The following is a 15,080-nucleotide window of genomic DNA, read 5'->3' as shown; positions in this document are numbered from 1 at the left end:
ACTGGAGGCGGGGCATGACAGAACCTCCGGTGCGTACTGAGCAAGCTCAGGCCAGGTGTCCAGCTTCTTCACCCAATACTCCATGGGGTCATCTGTATCCATATTGTCTGTTGCACTGGATGACCCCAAGTAGTCATTCACCATGCGAACCAGGCGTTGGTGGTGATGACTACTGCTGCCGATAGTGCTGCTGCTGGTGGGAGTATTGGGTGATTGGGGCGTATAAAATCCCCTCATCACAGCCAGCAGATTAAAAGGTCGGGTGGGGTTGCTGCTCGTATTACCGCCACCACACCTCTGCTGGCTGTGACTAGCTGGCTGTCGCTGAGTAGTATGGGAAAGCGGAGGTTCAGGTGGTGGTGGAAAGGCCTGCTCCACTCGCCTGATTAAATCCTGCCGGATCGCTGACATTCGGGAGCTAAATTGTTGGGTACATCCCATTAACTCCCCCACTTTCCCCTTGCAGCGTGGGTCCAATATGGTGGCCACCCACAGATCATCCCTCGCTTTCAGTCGGATTATCCGGGGGTCCTTCCTGAGGCAGAGGAGCATGTGAGCAGCCATGTGGGAGAGATGACCGCTTTCTACCTCTTCCTGGCTGTCAGAAAGGGCATTTTCTGCTTCATGCTCCTGCTGCTCATTAAGGTCGTCCCACCCCCGGACGATTAGCTCTCCCGCATGTTCAGGCCCTGACTCTGTCACCACCACCTCCTCCTCCTCCTCCTCCTGGGCCTGAGCATCCTGGGGCTCTCCACCACTTGCCCCAGCATGGACTTCCTCCGCCAATTCTATCAGGTGGCCCAGTGTCCTGTCCAGCATTAGCACAAGGGGGAGCACTTCTGAAATGTTGCAGTGCTCCATGCTGACCACCTTGGTAGCCTCATCAAAAGGCGCCAAAACATTGCAGACCTCCCTGATCTGCCGCCACTGGTCCCCAGTCAGATTCTCCGGAGGTGGTCTTGACGAATGGGAGGAGGAGGCTGAAGACAGGTAATGGATGACCGCCATTTTTTGCTTCAACAACCTTCTCAACATGTACAGTGTGGAGTTCCACCGCGTCTGGCAGTCAACCATCAGCTTGTGCTGCGGCAAGCTGTGGACGTGCTGCAGTTTGGCCAAGGACGCGGTGGCGGTTGCGGAGCATCTAATGTGGCCACACACTTTACGTGCCAAAAGCACGACGTCACTCAAACCCTCATAGGTTCGCAGAAACCGTTGCACGATGAGGTTGAGGACATGTGCGAGGCATGGCAGGTGTGTGTATCCACCAGTACGAATGGCGGCCAGAATGTTGGTGCCATTGTCTGACACCACATTACCTGTCAACAGATCTCGGGGGGTCAGCCAATGCTGGATCTGTTCCTGTAGGACAGACAGGATCACATCTCCCGTGAGACTCCTGTGTTGCACTGGCTCCATCCTCAGCACAGCTTGACAGCGCTTGTGCTGTAGATTAGCGTAACAGCGTGGCCGCTTGCTGGGAGGCTCAGCAGCGGCCTGACCTGCTACAGAAGAAGTGGCAGAAGGGAGGGAGACGGGCCTCCCCTTGACCCCCCGGGGCGGCACCACCAGAGCCCCACAGCTCATACCCTCCCCAGCGCCATGAAGGGTGACCCAGTGAGCTGTCACAATCAAATAGCGTCCCTGCCCATGCCTGCTGGTCCAGGCATCGGTAGTGAGGTGCACCCTTCCACAAACCGCGTAGTCCAATGAAAGGGATACACGCCCAGCTACATCCAGGTGTAGGGCAGGGATAGCAACTCGGGAAAAGTAATGGCGGCTGGGGACCCGCCATTGTGTAGCCAAACAGCTCATCAGTTGGCGGAAGGGGGCACTTTCCACAAACTGATAGGGCAAGAGCTGTTGGGCCAACAGCTTTGCCACGAGCCCATTGTTGCGTAGCGCTATGGGATCATTAGGGGGGAGCGGCCTCTTCCGTGCAACCATCTCAGTGAGAGAGGCCTGGCGCTGGGCGGCAACATTTTGTGGGGAGGATACAGCTGGTGATGAGCACACCGCCAAGGTCTGGTTGCCGCCACCAGCCTGGCGTGCAGAGGGAACAGCCATGCAGTGGGACTGCGCAGGTTGCACAGGACGCACAGAGGAACGGCTGAGAGGAACTGCTGCATCTCCTCCTGCTGCACTCTGTGCACTGCTGCCTTTACCTTGGCTGGTATTTTTTTTTATTAAGTCCCACTGCACAATATGACTTGTTTTAAGGTGGGAACGCAAACCTGATGTCCCAAACCCAGATGCTGCTTTCCCTCTGCTCACCGTCACACTGCACGGGAAGGATCCTGTGAGTGATCAGTGAAATAGTCCCATGCTTGGGAGGTCCGGCCCTTTCTCTTGGTGTTGACCGGTCGCTGACCAGCATGGGACTGGGTGCTCACAGATGGTGCTGCAGGCTGCTGGACAAGCTGCTGCTGCTGCTGTGTTTGGCCCTGCTGATTAAGCATGCTGCTGCTGCTGCCTATCACACCACCAGCGGAGTCCATGCCCCCCCTAGACTCCACCTGATGCACCCTCCTGACCGATGGACGCCTAACAGGTTCACTTTCACTGCTGCTGTTCGGTGAATTAGTTGGCGTCCAATTTTTGTCGGTCACCTCATCATCACCCACACAAGACAAATCGTCCTCCAAATGGGGACTTGACAATTCCCGACGATGAGTGACTGGGGCATTTCTTGGTGGAGTGGATGGAGAAAAAACTGGACCCACTTCATTCACCACATCCTCCACCAAACTTTGTGAATTGGGTCCCATAGTTTCATGCAGGGCTTCTCCCCACAATTGTCCAATATTACCCACGTCAGCATTACCTTCAAAAAGATTGGGGGAGAAGCCAGACTCTGCAACATGACCAGCTGCCACAGAGTCTTCCCTGCTATTTGCACTGCTGCCACTGCACATCAGCTCTTCGGATTGGGTGGAGGGCTCCGCACCGATCCAGTCAACCAATGAGGCCGCATCCTGCTTGCCAATCATGCGGCGCCTAGTGGTTGGGAACATAGAAGTGATCCGGGGAGTTCCCCTGCTGCGCCCAGGAAGAACCTCAACCTGATCTGTTTCTGCTACATTGCTGGGCCCTGCCTGCTGCTGGCGTCCTGATGAGGAGGACCCACCTCGTCCACCAACACTCTTGATGTGCCTCATTTTTTAAATTTTTTTGTTGGGGTCGGGGACAGTAATGAAATTAAATTTTATTTAAGAAGAGGGGAGGGGACTTACAGGCAATCAATGAAGAAAATCAATGAAATAAATGAAGAAAAAAAGTATAAAAGAAAAACTGACACTATGAAAAAGAAATAAAATACACTACACTATCTAGCTTTATCTAACCACTCTCACTGTCTTACTAATTTCAAACTAGTCCAAATCCAAATCCAAATCCAAAAAAGCTTTATTGGCAGGACCAAATACATTTAGCATTGCCAAAGCAAAATAGAACATTAATGTGGGGGGGGGGGGGATTGTGGGAATAAGGGAAGGACATGGGTATACAGTCCATAGGAGGATGTATGGGATGGTATGGGGGGATGGGGTATATAGTCCATAGGGGAGGGGGGTATAGGCATACAGTCCATAGGGGAGGGGAGTATGGGGTTATACAGTCCATGTGTTATCATGTTCCTCTCAGTTGGTGGCAGGCCGTGACATATCGGGCAGCTATTTGCACAGTTTCTTCCTCTTCCCCCAGTATGATGTAGAGTTTCCTCTCCTCATCTGTGGAGGTGAAATCTGCAATGTGGGCGGAGAGTCTTTGGAAATGGGCGGTCCTCAACGGTGTATATTTGCTGCAGTGTAGCAGGAAGTGGGCCTCATCCTCCAGGACCCCCTGGTCACATTGCCTGCACAGTCTCTCCTCCCGGGGCTTCCATGTCTGTCTGTGTCGTCCTGTCTCTATCTCCAGGTTGTGGGCACTCAGACGGTACAGGCTCAAGGCCTGTCTATCTTTGTGGTGGTGTAGCCTCTCCAGATATGGGGCCATTGTGTACTCCCTCTGTAGTGATTGGTAGATAGTGAGTTTCTGGGAGTTCTTTATGTCACTTCTCCATTCCTCTATGTATCGGTCCTTGCAGCTTTCTATCATTCCTTTTATTTGGGCTTTTGTCAGCCTGTGTTGGTGGTCTTGGCTGGGCTGGCTCTTGACGTTTTGTTTCAGAGAGCGTGGTATGGCCTCCCCACCCTGGCTCAGTGAGGCTTTATGGTGGTAAGTGCTGGGGTTGCTGCTCTGTATATGCGCCCAATATGAGAGCGCCCTCTGCTGGATAGTCAGCCATAGTGGGAATCTGCCTAGCTCTGCCCGGCAAGCTGAGTTCGAAGTGCTGCGATGGACTTGGAGAAGATACTTGCAGAACTCTAGATGGAAGATTTCTGTTGGGCTGGAGTCCCATTTTGATTGGTCAGGGTAGGTGACCGGGCCCCATACCTCACTGCTATAGAGCAGGATTGGGGTGATGATGCTGTTGAATATCTTTACCCAGACTCTCACCGGTGGTTTTAGGTGGTAAAGTTGCCTTCTGATGGCATAAAACGTTCTGCAGGCTTTTTCCTTCAGGGCCTCTACTGCTGGTTTAAAGCTCCCAGTTTGGTTAATTTCCAGCCCCAGGTAGGTGTAACTGTCTGTGGTCTCCAGTGGGCAGCCATTTAATATAAATGAGGAGGTGGGCATTTTTAGATTTTTTCTCTGGAACACCATCACTTTTGTCTTCTTTGGGTTGATGGGCAGTGCCCATGTGGTGCAGAAACTCTCCAGTACTGCCAGGCTGTCCTGTAGGCCCCTTTCTGTTGGGGAGAGCAGCAGGAGATCATCTGCATACAGCAGGAACTTCACCTCGTGGTCATGCAAGAGGAGGCCTGGTGCTGGGGAGGATTCCAGGGCTACAGCCAGTTGGTTAATAAATATGTTAAAGAGCGTTGGGCTCAAACTGCAGCCCTGCCTGACTCCTCGACCCTGCTTGAAGAACGCGCTTCTCTTCCCGTCCACTTTCACACTGCATTGGTTCCCAGTATATGAACTCTTGATGACATCATAGATTCTACCTCCTATTCCGCTCTCTAGGAGTTTTAGGAAAAGGCCTGGGTGCCACACCGAGTCAAACGCCTTCTTAAAATCCACAAAGCAAGCGTGTATTTTGCCACGTGAGCTGTGGACATGAGTCTTGATAAGGCTGTGCAGTGTGTAGATGTGGTCGGTTGTGCGGTGGTTTGGCATGAACCCAGCTTGGCTTTTGCTGAGTACGTCCTGCTGTGTGAGGAAGGAGAGGATCCTTTTATTGATGATGCTGTTAAACAGTTTCCCCAGTGTACTGCTGACACAGATTCCTCTGTAGTTTGCTGGATCATATCTGTCCCCATTCTTGTAGATGGGTGTTATGAGGCCTTCACTCCAGGCCTGAGGAAAGGAGCCCGCACTCAGGATAAGGTTGAAAAGTCTTGCGAGTGCCTCATGTATGTCCGGGGGGCTGTATTTGATCATCTCTGGCAGGATGCCATCGGTACCGCTAGCCTTCTTACATTTTATCAGCTTTGTTCTTTCTCTTATTTCCTCCATCGTGATTGGTGTATCCAGGGGGTTTTGAAAGTCCTTGATTGTCTCCTCCATGTCCTTCAGCTTTGCGGCTATTTGTTTCTGTTCCGGGGTTTGGGCATTTTCTGGGATGTCTTTGTAGAGGTCCCTGAAGTAGTGGAGCCATATGTGGCCATTTTGGATGTGGAGAGGGCTTTTCTTGGGCTTTGTCCCAATGTGGTTCCAGGTCTCCCAGAATGAGTTGTCTTGGAGGGAGTCCTCCAGCTGTTGGAGTTTGTGGGAGATGTGGCTCTGTTTTTTCCGCCTGAGGGTGTCTTTGTATTGTCTCTGTAGGTGGTCATGGGCTTCCCTTAGGTCCTGGTTGTTGGGGTCTCTGTGCTTTTGGTTAGAGGCTGCCCTTAGAGAATTACGTAGAGCCTTGCACTCACTGTCAAACCATTTTTGGGACTGTTTATTTGTGGATCTCTTAAAGTTGGTCTGCTTGAGGCCGGCGAGTACTGCCATGTTATATAAGATGTTGCTGAAGTCCTTCACTGCATGGTTGACACCTTGTTTGTTCAGTTCATATAGGTTGGTATGAAAGTTTGTCAGCAGTTCTTGGATTTTGGCAGTGTTGGTCATGTTGGTGAATTTGATGGCAGACTCTTTGGGCCATTTGAAGGATGGTGGCAGCTTGTAGAGACCGTTCTGGTGAGGTTGCTGTGTGGTTGGTTTATCGGTGGATTTCAGGTACAGCAGGATTTGGTTGTGGTCTGACAGGTGTGTTTCAGGGGTGACTATGAGGGCATTGATGTTTATGGGGTCTGTGTCTGTGACAGCATAATCTACCACACTGCTGCCTACATGTGAGTTCATAGTAAATCTCCCAAGAGAGTCACCCCTGGTTCGCCCATTCATTATGTATAGGCCGAGGCTCCGGCACAGGTTCAACAGGGATTTCCCACTTTTGTTTACTGTCTTGTCATAGCTGTTTCTTGCTGTCTGCATTGGTTCCTGGTAGTAGCTCTCTCCTCCAAGTATGTATGTGTTTCCCTCAGAGGTCAGATAGTCCTTCTCTGTGCCTGTTCTAGCGTTGAGGTCTCCATAGATGAGCACTCTGCCCTGAGACTGGAAGTGGCTGGCTTCTCTTTGTAGGACCTCATAGATGTCAGGTTTGTAGTAAGGGGACTCTGTTGGGGGGATGTATGCTGCACACAGGTACATGTCAGACTGAGAGGTGAGGATGGAGCTGTTTATTTTGATCCAGATGTGGCTGTCTCCTCGTTTGATTGCTTTGATGTGCTCTGTGAGCTCCTCCTTATACCAGATTAGTATGCCTCCTGAACGGCGGCCCTGTTTAATGTTCCTGTTTTTCTGGGCAGATATGGAGAATTCCCGGTACCCCATGGGTACGAAAGATTCATCCTCTGCCCGGGTCCATGTCTCCAGGAGGATTTGGATATCAATGTTTTCAAGTCTCTTTTTAAAGTCTGGATCATTTGTTTTGGATCCAAAAGCTGAGGCGTTCAGCCCTTGGATGTTCCAGCTACTGATGATAAGGGATGTCATTTTGAGTCGGTTTACCTTGTAATGAGCATAAATTTTCATAGGACTCAGTATTTTCAGGGGGAGGGTGGACACTGTTGTGGGTGTCACCTCAATCTGCTTTGTATATTGATAAGCAAAGTTCTGATTTCCGCCATGATGCTACCCTCTGTCGCTTTGTGTTGCCATTGTGGGGCAGGCGGTTTCCTACATGTTTTCCATGCTTGTGGGCTCTCTCTCTGGTGTTGGGACATTGTGGTTTGCTGTCTGATTGTTGAGTTGGGGCTTTCTTGGAGTCTCTGGGGTCTACTTAGCACCATGTCCTTTAGTTCCTTTGCTAGGCGGCTGACTCCTTGTTTGTCAAGGTGCTTGTTGTTGTACAGATGGTCGGTTGTGATTGTGGTGTGCTGTGCCAGTTGTATGTCTGGTGAGGATCTGAGACTGGAGGCCAGCTCTGCATTGATCTGTGTAATTGTCTGGTGAGGAATGTCTCTTCTTGGGAGCAGGGAAGAGAGGATAATCTTTGTGCTGGGGAATTTCTGCTGTGCCCTTTTAACCAGTTGTGACAGTTTGTATGTGATGGTTTCTTGGTCTGTGGTGTTTTCTTGTATAATGTCATTGGTGCCGGTGTGCAGGATGAGATGTTTTGGGTCGGTGAAATAAGGCTCATTAATGACCTGTGTTACTTGTTCAATAGTTGAAGTGATGATTTTGATGGCATGCATCCCTGGAAAGAGTCTTCTTATGTCCAGGTATTTTCCATTAGAGTCTATAACCAGCACAATGTCAGGACTGCGATGTTTATAGGAGCGATTTGCTTGGTGTTTAGGCTTGGGCTGTGGGTTGTTGGATGAGGCTGTGTTGGCAGTATTTGGAGAGGGGGCTGGATGGCTGTGATTGTCACTAGTCTCTTGGGTGATTATTGTATCCTGTGTGATGTGCGGAGCACTGTCTTTGGTCGGCATAGGTTTTGTGGGGGCCTTTGTGCTTTTTGTTGTCTCCTCTAACTTTTGTGGCTGTTTTAATATTTTTAATTTCCTGATCTCCTCTTTAAGTTGTGAGTTTTCCTCCTGTAGTTTTTGTAGGGAAATGTTGATATCATGCAAGGCTGCAGTGTGCTCAGCTTTCATCCTGGCTATTTCTTCTCTCAGTTGATCATTTGCATTTTTCACACCTTGGCTGCTTTTCCTTTCTTCCCTGAAAAGGGTGAAGTCCCTTTCTAATTGGGACAGACTTTCTCTGAGAGTCTCCAGGGAGGGGTGTGAGAAGCCTGGTGTCTGGTCTCTGGAGTGGGGCTGTTGTTTTGGAGATTGGTCTTCAGCCTTCTCTCTAGGAGCAGTCCTTGCAGATGATTTACGACCATTGTTTGTGTTGACAGAGTTTGTCTGGTTTTCTTTAAAGTTAATTGCAAGTCTTTCAATATCAGGATAACTCTTTTCGAAAATATTTAAGTAACGTTCTGCCCCCTGGATCAAGACACTGCCATTGTGGTATACAGTTACTGTAAGTGTAGTAACCTCTGGGTCCTCCTTGTCTTTTATTCTGATTTGTCTCCCATTCGTGATGCCATTTTTTTTAATGCTTTTTTCAAATTTTTCACAGATGGCAGTATGCCAAGCTTGGGTGTCATGTGTAAAAAATATCAGGTTTGTTCTTACTCTAGGGTTAGAGGAATAGTCAGCAAACAGGGTCTCTGGCATGCTTTTAGTTAGCTTCAGTCTTTCTTCTTTCTTTGCATCATTGCTTTTATTGCCAGGAGAGTAAACAATCTCCCGAGTGCCAGACCTCCTGCTGCTAGATGTGCTGGGCTTATCTGCATCCTGGCTTGCCTTTTGATCTGCTGGCTCTAATATGGTTTCCATTGTGAATCCCTTGATAAACTTTTTCCTATTTCTATAAGTAATATTCAGCAGAAATGCCCTTACCTTGTTTTCTGCAGGTTTGGTCAGTTCTGGGGTTACTCTCTGCTGGTGTTAGGATCTGTTGGTTGGCTGGAGCTGGCTGCTGCTGCTTGTTGCTTTTCCTCTGAGTGACACAGCTTGTTTATCCTTTTATAGGTGGTTATCTTCTCCATTCAGAGCATTTGCTTTTTAATCTTTAGTCTTTTTATTCTTTAGACTTCCATAGGCTCCTCTGGTTTCCATGTTATGTCTTGGTCTTGGCTGTGTCTTGGTTGTGTCCTTTGTGTCCATTCAGTTGCCCATTACAAGGTAAAATTGGTAAAGTTTCAGGAGCTCATGTTCAGTGCTGCCATTGTCTCTGGCTGCTTTCTCTCTCTCTCAGTCACTTGTCACTCAATACTGTATCTATCACACTAAATCTGTCTCTCACTCACACTACTAATACAGGCCTGATCTAACTTCAAACTGCTCTCACACTGTCTACAATCACACTACAATCTAATCTATCTCTCACTACTACTAGTATCTATCTAATATATATAGCAATAATAGCAATCACAGTGAAAAAAATGTCTCAACAGCACACAATATAATACTGCAGCTCTGAGCTCTCTCTTTCACAATTCTCCTCTAACTAAAACCCACACATGACATCAGCATGAGCCTGTCTTATATACTAGAGGGGTGGGACAGACTCTGATAGGTAGCTAGGATGTGGTTGCTAGGGCCTGTGATTGGTGTAAATTTATGAGGACAGTTATTGGACAGTACTTTTCCGTTTAAATCAAATTTCCGTATATTTATACGGATTTCCGCATTACATACACGGAATTACGCTTTTTTTTACCGCGCTAAATTTCCTCTGATCATGAGTGGTCAACTCATTCCGCATCTCCTCATTGGCCAATTCATTCCGGTTCCGTTTGGTCGGATTTCCGTGGAATTCCGCATTCCGGATTGTAAATTCCGATGGAATTCGGAATTTTAGCTTCCGCGGAATTCCGGAAGCCCATGCCTGGTGAGCTTGTGTTTTATTAATTAAAAAAAAATAAAGGTTTTAGCTTCTGGTTACTTTTCAGGAAAGACTGGGATGAGTAGGTCTGCTGTCCAACAAAAGCACTAGTTTTTCTAGTCCTTCTCCCTCAAAAAAACTGAAAGGGCCCCCTAACAAGTTATTAATAACTAAAGGTTCTTGGACATTAATGTGTACCTGAGACATTAAAGAGGAACTCCAGTGAAAATAGTGTAATAAAAAATGTGCTTAATTTTTACAATAATTATGTATAAATGATTTAGTCAGTGTTTGCCCATTGTAAAAGCTTTCCTCTCCCTGATTTACATTTTGACATTTATCACATGGTGACATTTTTACTGCTGGCAGGTGATGTCACTGGAAGTAGCTGCTGGTTGCTTTTTTGGCAGTTGAAAACAGCTGTAAACAGCTATTTCCCACAATGCAAAGAGGTTCACAGAAAGGAAACTGCAGGACCATGGTCTTCACAGTTTCCTGTGGGAGGGGTTTCACCACAATATCAGCCATACAGAGCACCCTGATGATCCGTTTGTGAAAAGGAACAGATTTCTCATGTAAAAAGGGTTAACAGCTATAGAGATGGCTCGAACCTCCAATTTTAGGTTCGCAAACCTCGAACGCAAACTTCCGCAAAAGTTAGGGTTCGCGCCAACTTCGCGAACCGCAACAGACTTTAACCACTTTGTCCTCCTTGACGTATAAAAACGTCAAGGAGGACAGGCGCGCTCCCGCGGCCGATCGCGCGCATGCACGCGCACTCCCGGCCGCGGAGTCGGTAGCCACAGAATCAATTTATCGGGCTATGGAGCCCGATCATTGATTCCTCTCCCCCGCTGAAAAAGCGACAGCTTCTCTCGGAAGCTTCGCTCTTTCTGAAGCTGTGTCTCTCTAAGCGTACATTGTACGCTTAGAGTGACGTCATGTAAAAAAAATCGAGATTGCCATCTTGTGGCCAAAAAGTAAAACTACAAGAAAATCCTCAAAAACATTACAATACACCAATCTTTCCCCAAATTAAATACTTTTATATCCCACCCTCCCAAAAATGCCCACATAAAATGTTTAATAAAAAAAAAACAAAAAAAAACATTACTATAAAAAAAAAAAACATAAATATTTACCTAAGGGTCTAAACTTTTTAAATATCTATGTAAAGATGAAATATTTCTCTCTATTTTTTTTTTATAAACTTGTAAATAGTGATGTATGCAAAACGGAAAAAATGCTCTTTTATTTCCAAATAAAATATTGTCGCGATACATTGTGATAGGGACATAATTTAAATGGTGAAATAACCGTGACAAATGGGCAATAACAATACGTGGGTTTTAATTATGGAGGCATGTATTATTTTAAAACTATAATGGCCGAAAACTGACAAATAATGAATTTTTTCATTTTTTTTCTTATTCTTCCTGTTAAAATGCATTTACAGTAAAGTGGCTCTTAGCAAAATGTACCCCCCAAAGAAAGCTGAATTGGTGGCGGAAAAAACAAGATATAGATCAGTTCATTGTGATAAGTAGTGATAAAGTTATAGGCTAATGAATGGGAGGTGAACATTGCTCGGATGCATAAGCTGAAAACGACTGAGATGTTAAGTGGTTAATGGGGAGGCGAACTTTGAAAATTACAAACATTTATGCTGGCCACAAAAGTAATGGAAAAGATGTTTCAAGGGGTTTAACACCTGGAGGGGGGCATGGCGGAGTGGGATAGACGCCAAAAGTCCTGGGGAAAAATCTGGATGTGACGCAAAACAGCGTTTTAAGGGCAGAAATCACATTGAATGCTAAATTGGAGGCCTAAAGTGCTTTAAAACATCTTGCATGTGTATACATCAGTCAGGGAGTGTAATTAGTGTACTGCTTCACACTGACAGACCAAACTCACTGTGTAACGCACCACAAACAGAAGTTTGTGTAGTGACGGCCGTGCTGGACTGGTGTGCACCATGGCGAGAGTGCAGGCCATGCCGGTTTTCAAGCCCATATGGTCGCCGCGCTGAGGTAGCTCAATGACAGAACAACAGTGACTGTCCAGCTGATCGAATTTGGTCTGTCCACAATGAAGCAAGGACCTTATTATCTTGGGTGTATTGACACATGTACATGTCTTTTGTTTTGTTGTTGCAGCCACAGTGCAGCCAGAAAAATTAGGGGAGGTATAAACCTCTGGTCCTCAGGAGGTTAACATACGTAGCAATTTTGGTGACAATAGCATATATAGGGGTTTATGCTATTAACCGCTAAAGTCAGCACATGAAATGGAACCATATTGCGAATGGATTACACAAAATCAATTGCATTTCGAAATCACAGTTACATGTGTCCGTAATTGCAAAATGTTACGCAAAATTTAGTGTAATCGTAATTAGCATATCACGATTATCACTACTTGTGAGGCACTGATATATGTCACAGGCATTATTTGAACAAACATGTAATTTTGGTTTAACTACATAACGACCGCATCACGCCAATGAGCGTGACCGCGGCAGCAGCCCCAGGACCGCCTAACGCCAATCGGCGTCAGGTCCTGGAGCGCTGTTTTGCCGGTGATCGCACATGCATGCGCGTGCGCGCATCTCTCGGCATGCTTTGCGGCCCTAAACCTATAGTAAGTATATAATACACGTTGTTTTGTAAACAACGTGTATTATACAGGCTGCCTCCTCCTCTGGTGGTCACAGCGATCCTGGACCGACCACCAGAGAGGACGGCAGCCCTGCACATAAGGTACACACAGTTTCCTGCTCGATTCCCCCCCCCCCCCGATTGCCTCTGATCACCCCCTCACTACCCCCTCACTGGCCCTGACAGGCGTCTGACTGAGGTCTGGTTGACATCTGGTCGCCTGTCACCAGCTCTGATTGAGGTCTGAGTGACATTTGATTGAGGTCTGAGTGACATATTATCATTTGGGCACTGTGTTGATTGACATCTGGTCGCCTGTCACCAGCTCTGATTGAAGTCTGTGTGAGATCTGTGTACAATCTAATCGTCTGGGCACTGTTTATTGACATCTGATCGCCTGTTTGCACTGTGATTGGCCTTTGATCATCTTTGATTGCCCTGTGATTGATTGCTGTTTACATTATTTGGCATCTGACAGCTGCAGTTTGATTGACATTTGATCGCCTGTAATCAGCTTCGATTGAGGTCTGAGTGATATCTGATTGTCTGTGCACTGTTGATTGACATCTGATCGCCTGTTTTCTCTCTGATTGGCATCTCATTGGCCTCTTGGCTCTGATTGACCTCTGTCTGTTTGTAATTGCATTTAATTGCATTCTATTGCATCTGATTGCCTCTGATTGCATTTGATTGTTTTCTCTGTAAATGACAACTTTTTCAGTTTTTTTACATTAAATTGTCCATTTACAGAGATATTTCTCCCACCCAGCATGGGTATGGGTATACACCACAAAACACATTATACTACTTCTCCTGAGTACAGCGATACCGCATGTGTGACACTTTTTTGCAGACTAGCTGTGCAAAGGGGCCCAAGGTCCAATAAGTACCTTTAGGTTTGGTTTCCAGACTACTCCTCACGGTTCAGGGCCCCCAAAATGCCAGGGCAGTATAGGAACCCCACAAGTGACCCCATTTTGGAAAGAAGACACTCCAAGGTATTCCGTTAGGTGTATGGTGAGTTCATAGAAGAGTTTACTTTTTATCACAAGTTAGTGGAAAATGACACTTTGTGAGGAAAAATGTAAAAAAATCTATTTCCACTAACTTGTGACAAAAAGTAAAATCTTCTATGAACTCACCATACCCCTCACAGAATACCTTGGGGTGTCTTCTTTCCAAAATGGGGTCACTTGTGGGGTTCCTAAGTTACCAGAAATGGAAATGCTTTTTTTGTCACAAAGTGTCATTTTCTGCTAACTTTTGACAAAAACTAAAATCTGTTATGAACTCACCATTCCCCTCAGCAAATACTTTGGGGTCTCTTCTTTTCTTTTCTTTTCAAAATGGGGTCATTTGGGGGTATTTATACTATCCTGGCATTCTAGCACCTCAAGAAACATGACAGGTGCTCAGAAAAGTCAGAGCTGCTTCAAACTGCGCAAATTCACTTTTTTGTACCATAGGTTGTAAAAGCTATAACTTTTACCCAAACCAATAAATATACACTTTTTTTTTTTTTTTTTTTTTATCAAAGACATGTAGCACAATACATTTGGACAAAAACTTGTATAGAAATGTTACTTTATTTGAAAAATGTTATCACAGAAAGTTGAAAATATCATTTTTTTGACAAAATTCCTGTCTTTTTTATGAATATAATAAAAACTAAAAATCACAGCAGCAATCAAATAGCACCAAAAGAAAGCTGTATTAGTGACAAGAAAAGGAGGTAAAATTCGTTTGGGTGGTAAGTTGTATGACCGAGCAATAAACCGTTAAAGCTGCAGTGGTCTGAATGGGTAAAAAAGGGCCTGGTCTTTAGGGGGGTTTAGCACTGTGGTCCTAAAGTGATTAATAAACGGCATTTTAGCTACACTATACAATATGGGGAAACACAAAATGTACAGTATATTCCTTTTTACTTCTATGCAGAGTTCTTAGAGACCTAAACCATACTGGGCTACTGCTGCGTTCTTGAAGTCTTCATCAGGTCACCTCCTTCCCTTCTATCCTGACAAAGGGGAGTACCCTGAAACAGTGCCTGGGTGCTCCCCCTGGTGAAACTCCTTCTCTACTCTATTCACTATGGCTATACACAAAGCTAGGCAGAGCTTTACTGAACGGTCACACGCAAAGGAAGTCATCGTCTAATAGTGAGCCACGCCCTCATATAGATGAGGTGGGGCAGTGCTTGTATTGTGCCTATACAGCAGTGAAGCTGTGACAAAAAGACGTGAGTGGTACCTGTGCATTATATTCATCCCAATACAGAGAGGCTGGCCTTCTTATATTGGTACCGTGCGTTACACAAGTAACACACATTACCATAGCAACGCTCGCCTTACCCATATACTGTGGTTTACCAGTAATATTGCCATGCGCTGCCTGCATACAGCAATATTGCTGGCGGTTTGTGCATCAGGGCCCATAAGGAGAGATGAATTGTGA

At 46.4% G+C, this 15,080-nt stretch overlaps 1 protein-coding gene across 2 annotated transcripts in view; it reads right to left on the bottom strand.

Moving 5' to 3' along the window:
* Positions 1-15,080, bottom strand: part of LOC137518158 (macrophage mannose receptor 1-like) — a 493,922-nt gene that overhangs the window by 96,740 nt on the left and 382,102 nt on the right. The window lies entirely within an intron of this gene.

The sequence above is a fragment of the Hyperolius riggenbachi genome, chromosome 5, assembly GCF_040937935.1.
Source record: "Hyperolius riggenbachi isolate aHypRig1 chromosome 5, aHypRig1.pri, whole genome shotgun sequence".
NCBI classification, from domain to species: Eukaryota; Metazoa; Chordata; class Amphibia; order Anura; family Hyperoliidae; genus Hyperolius; species Hyperolius riggenbachi.
Note: the sequence above shows the minus strand (reverse complement) of the source record. Positions and strands in the feature narration are given on the sequence as shown.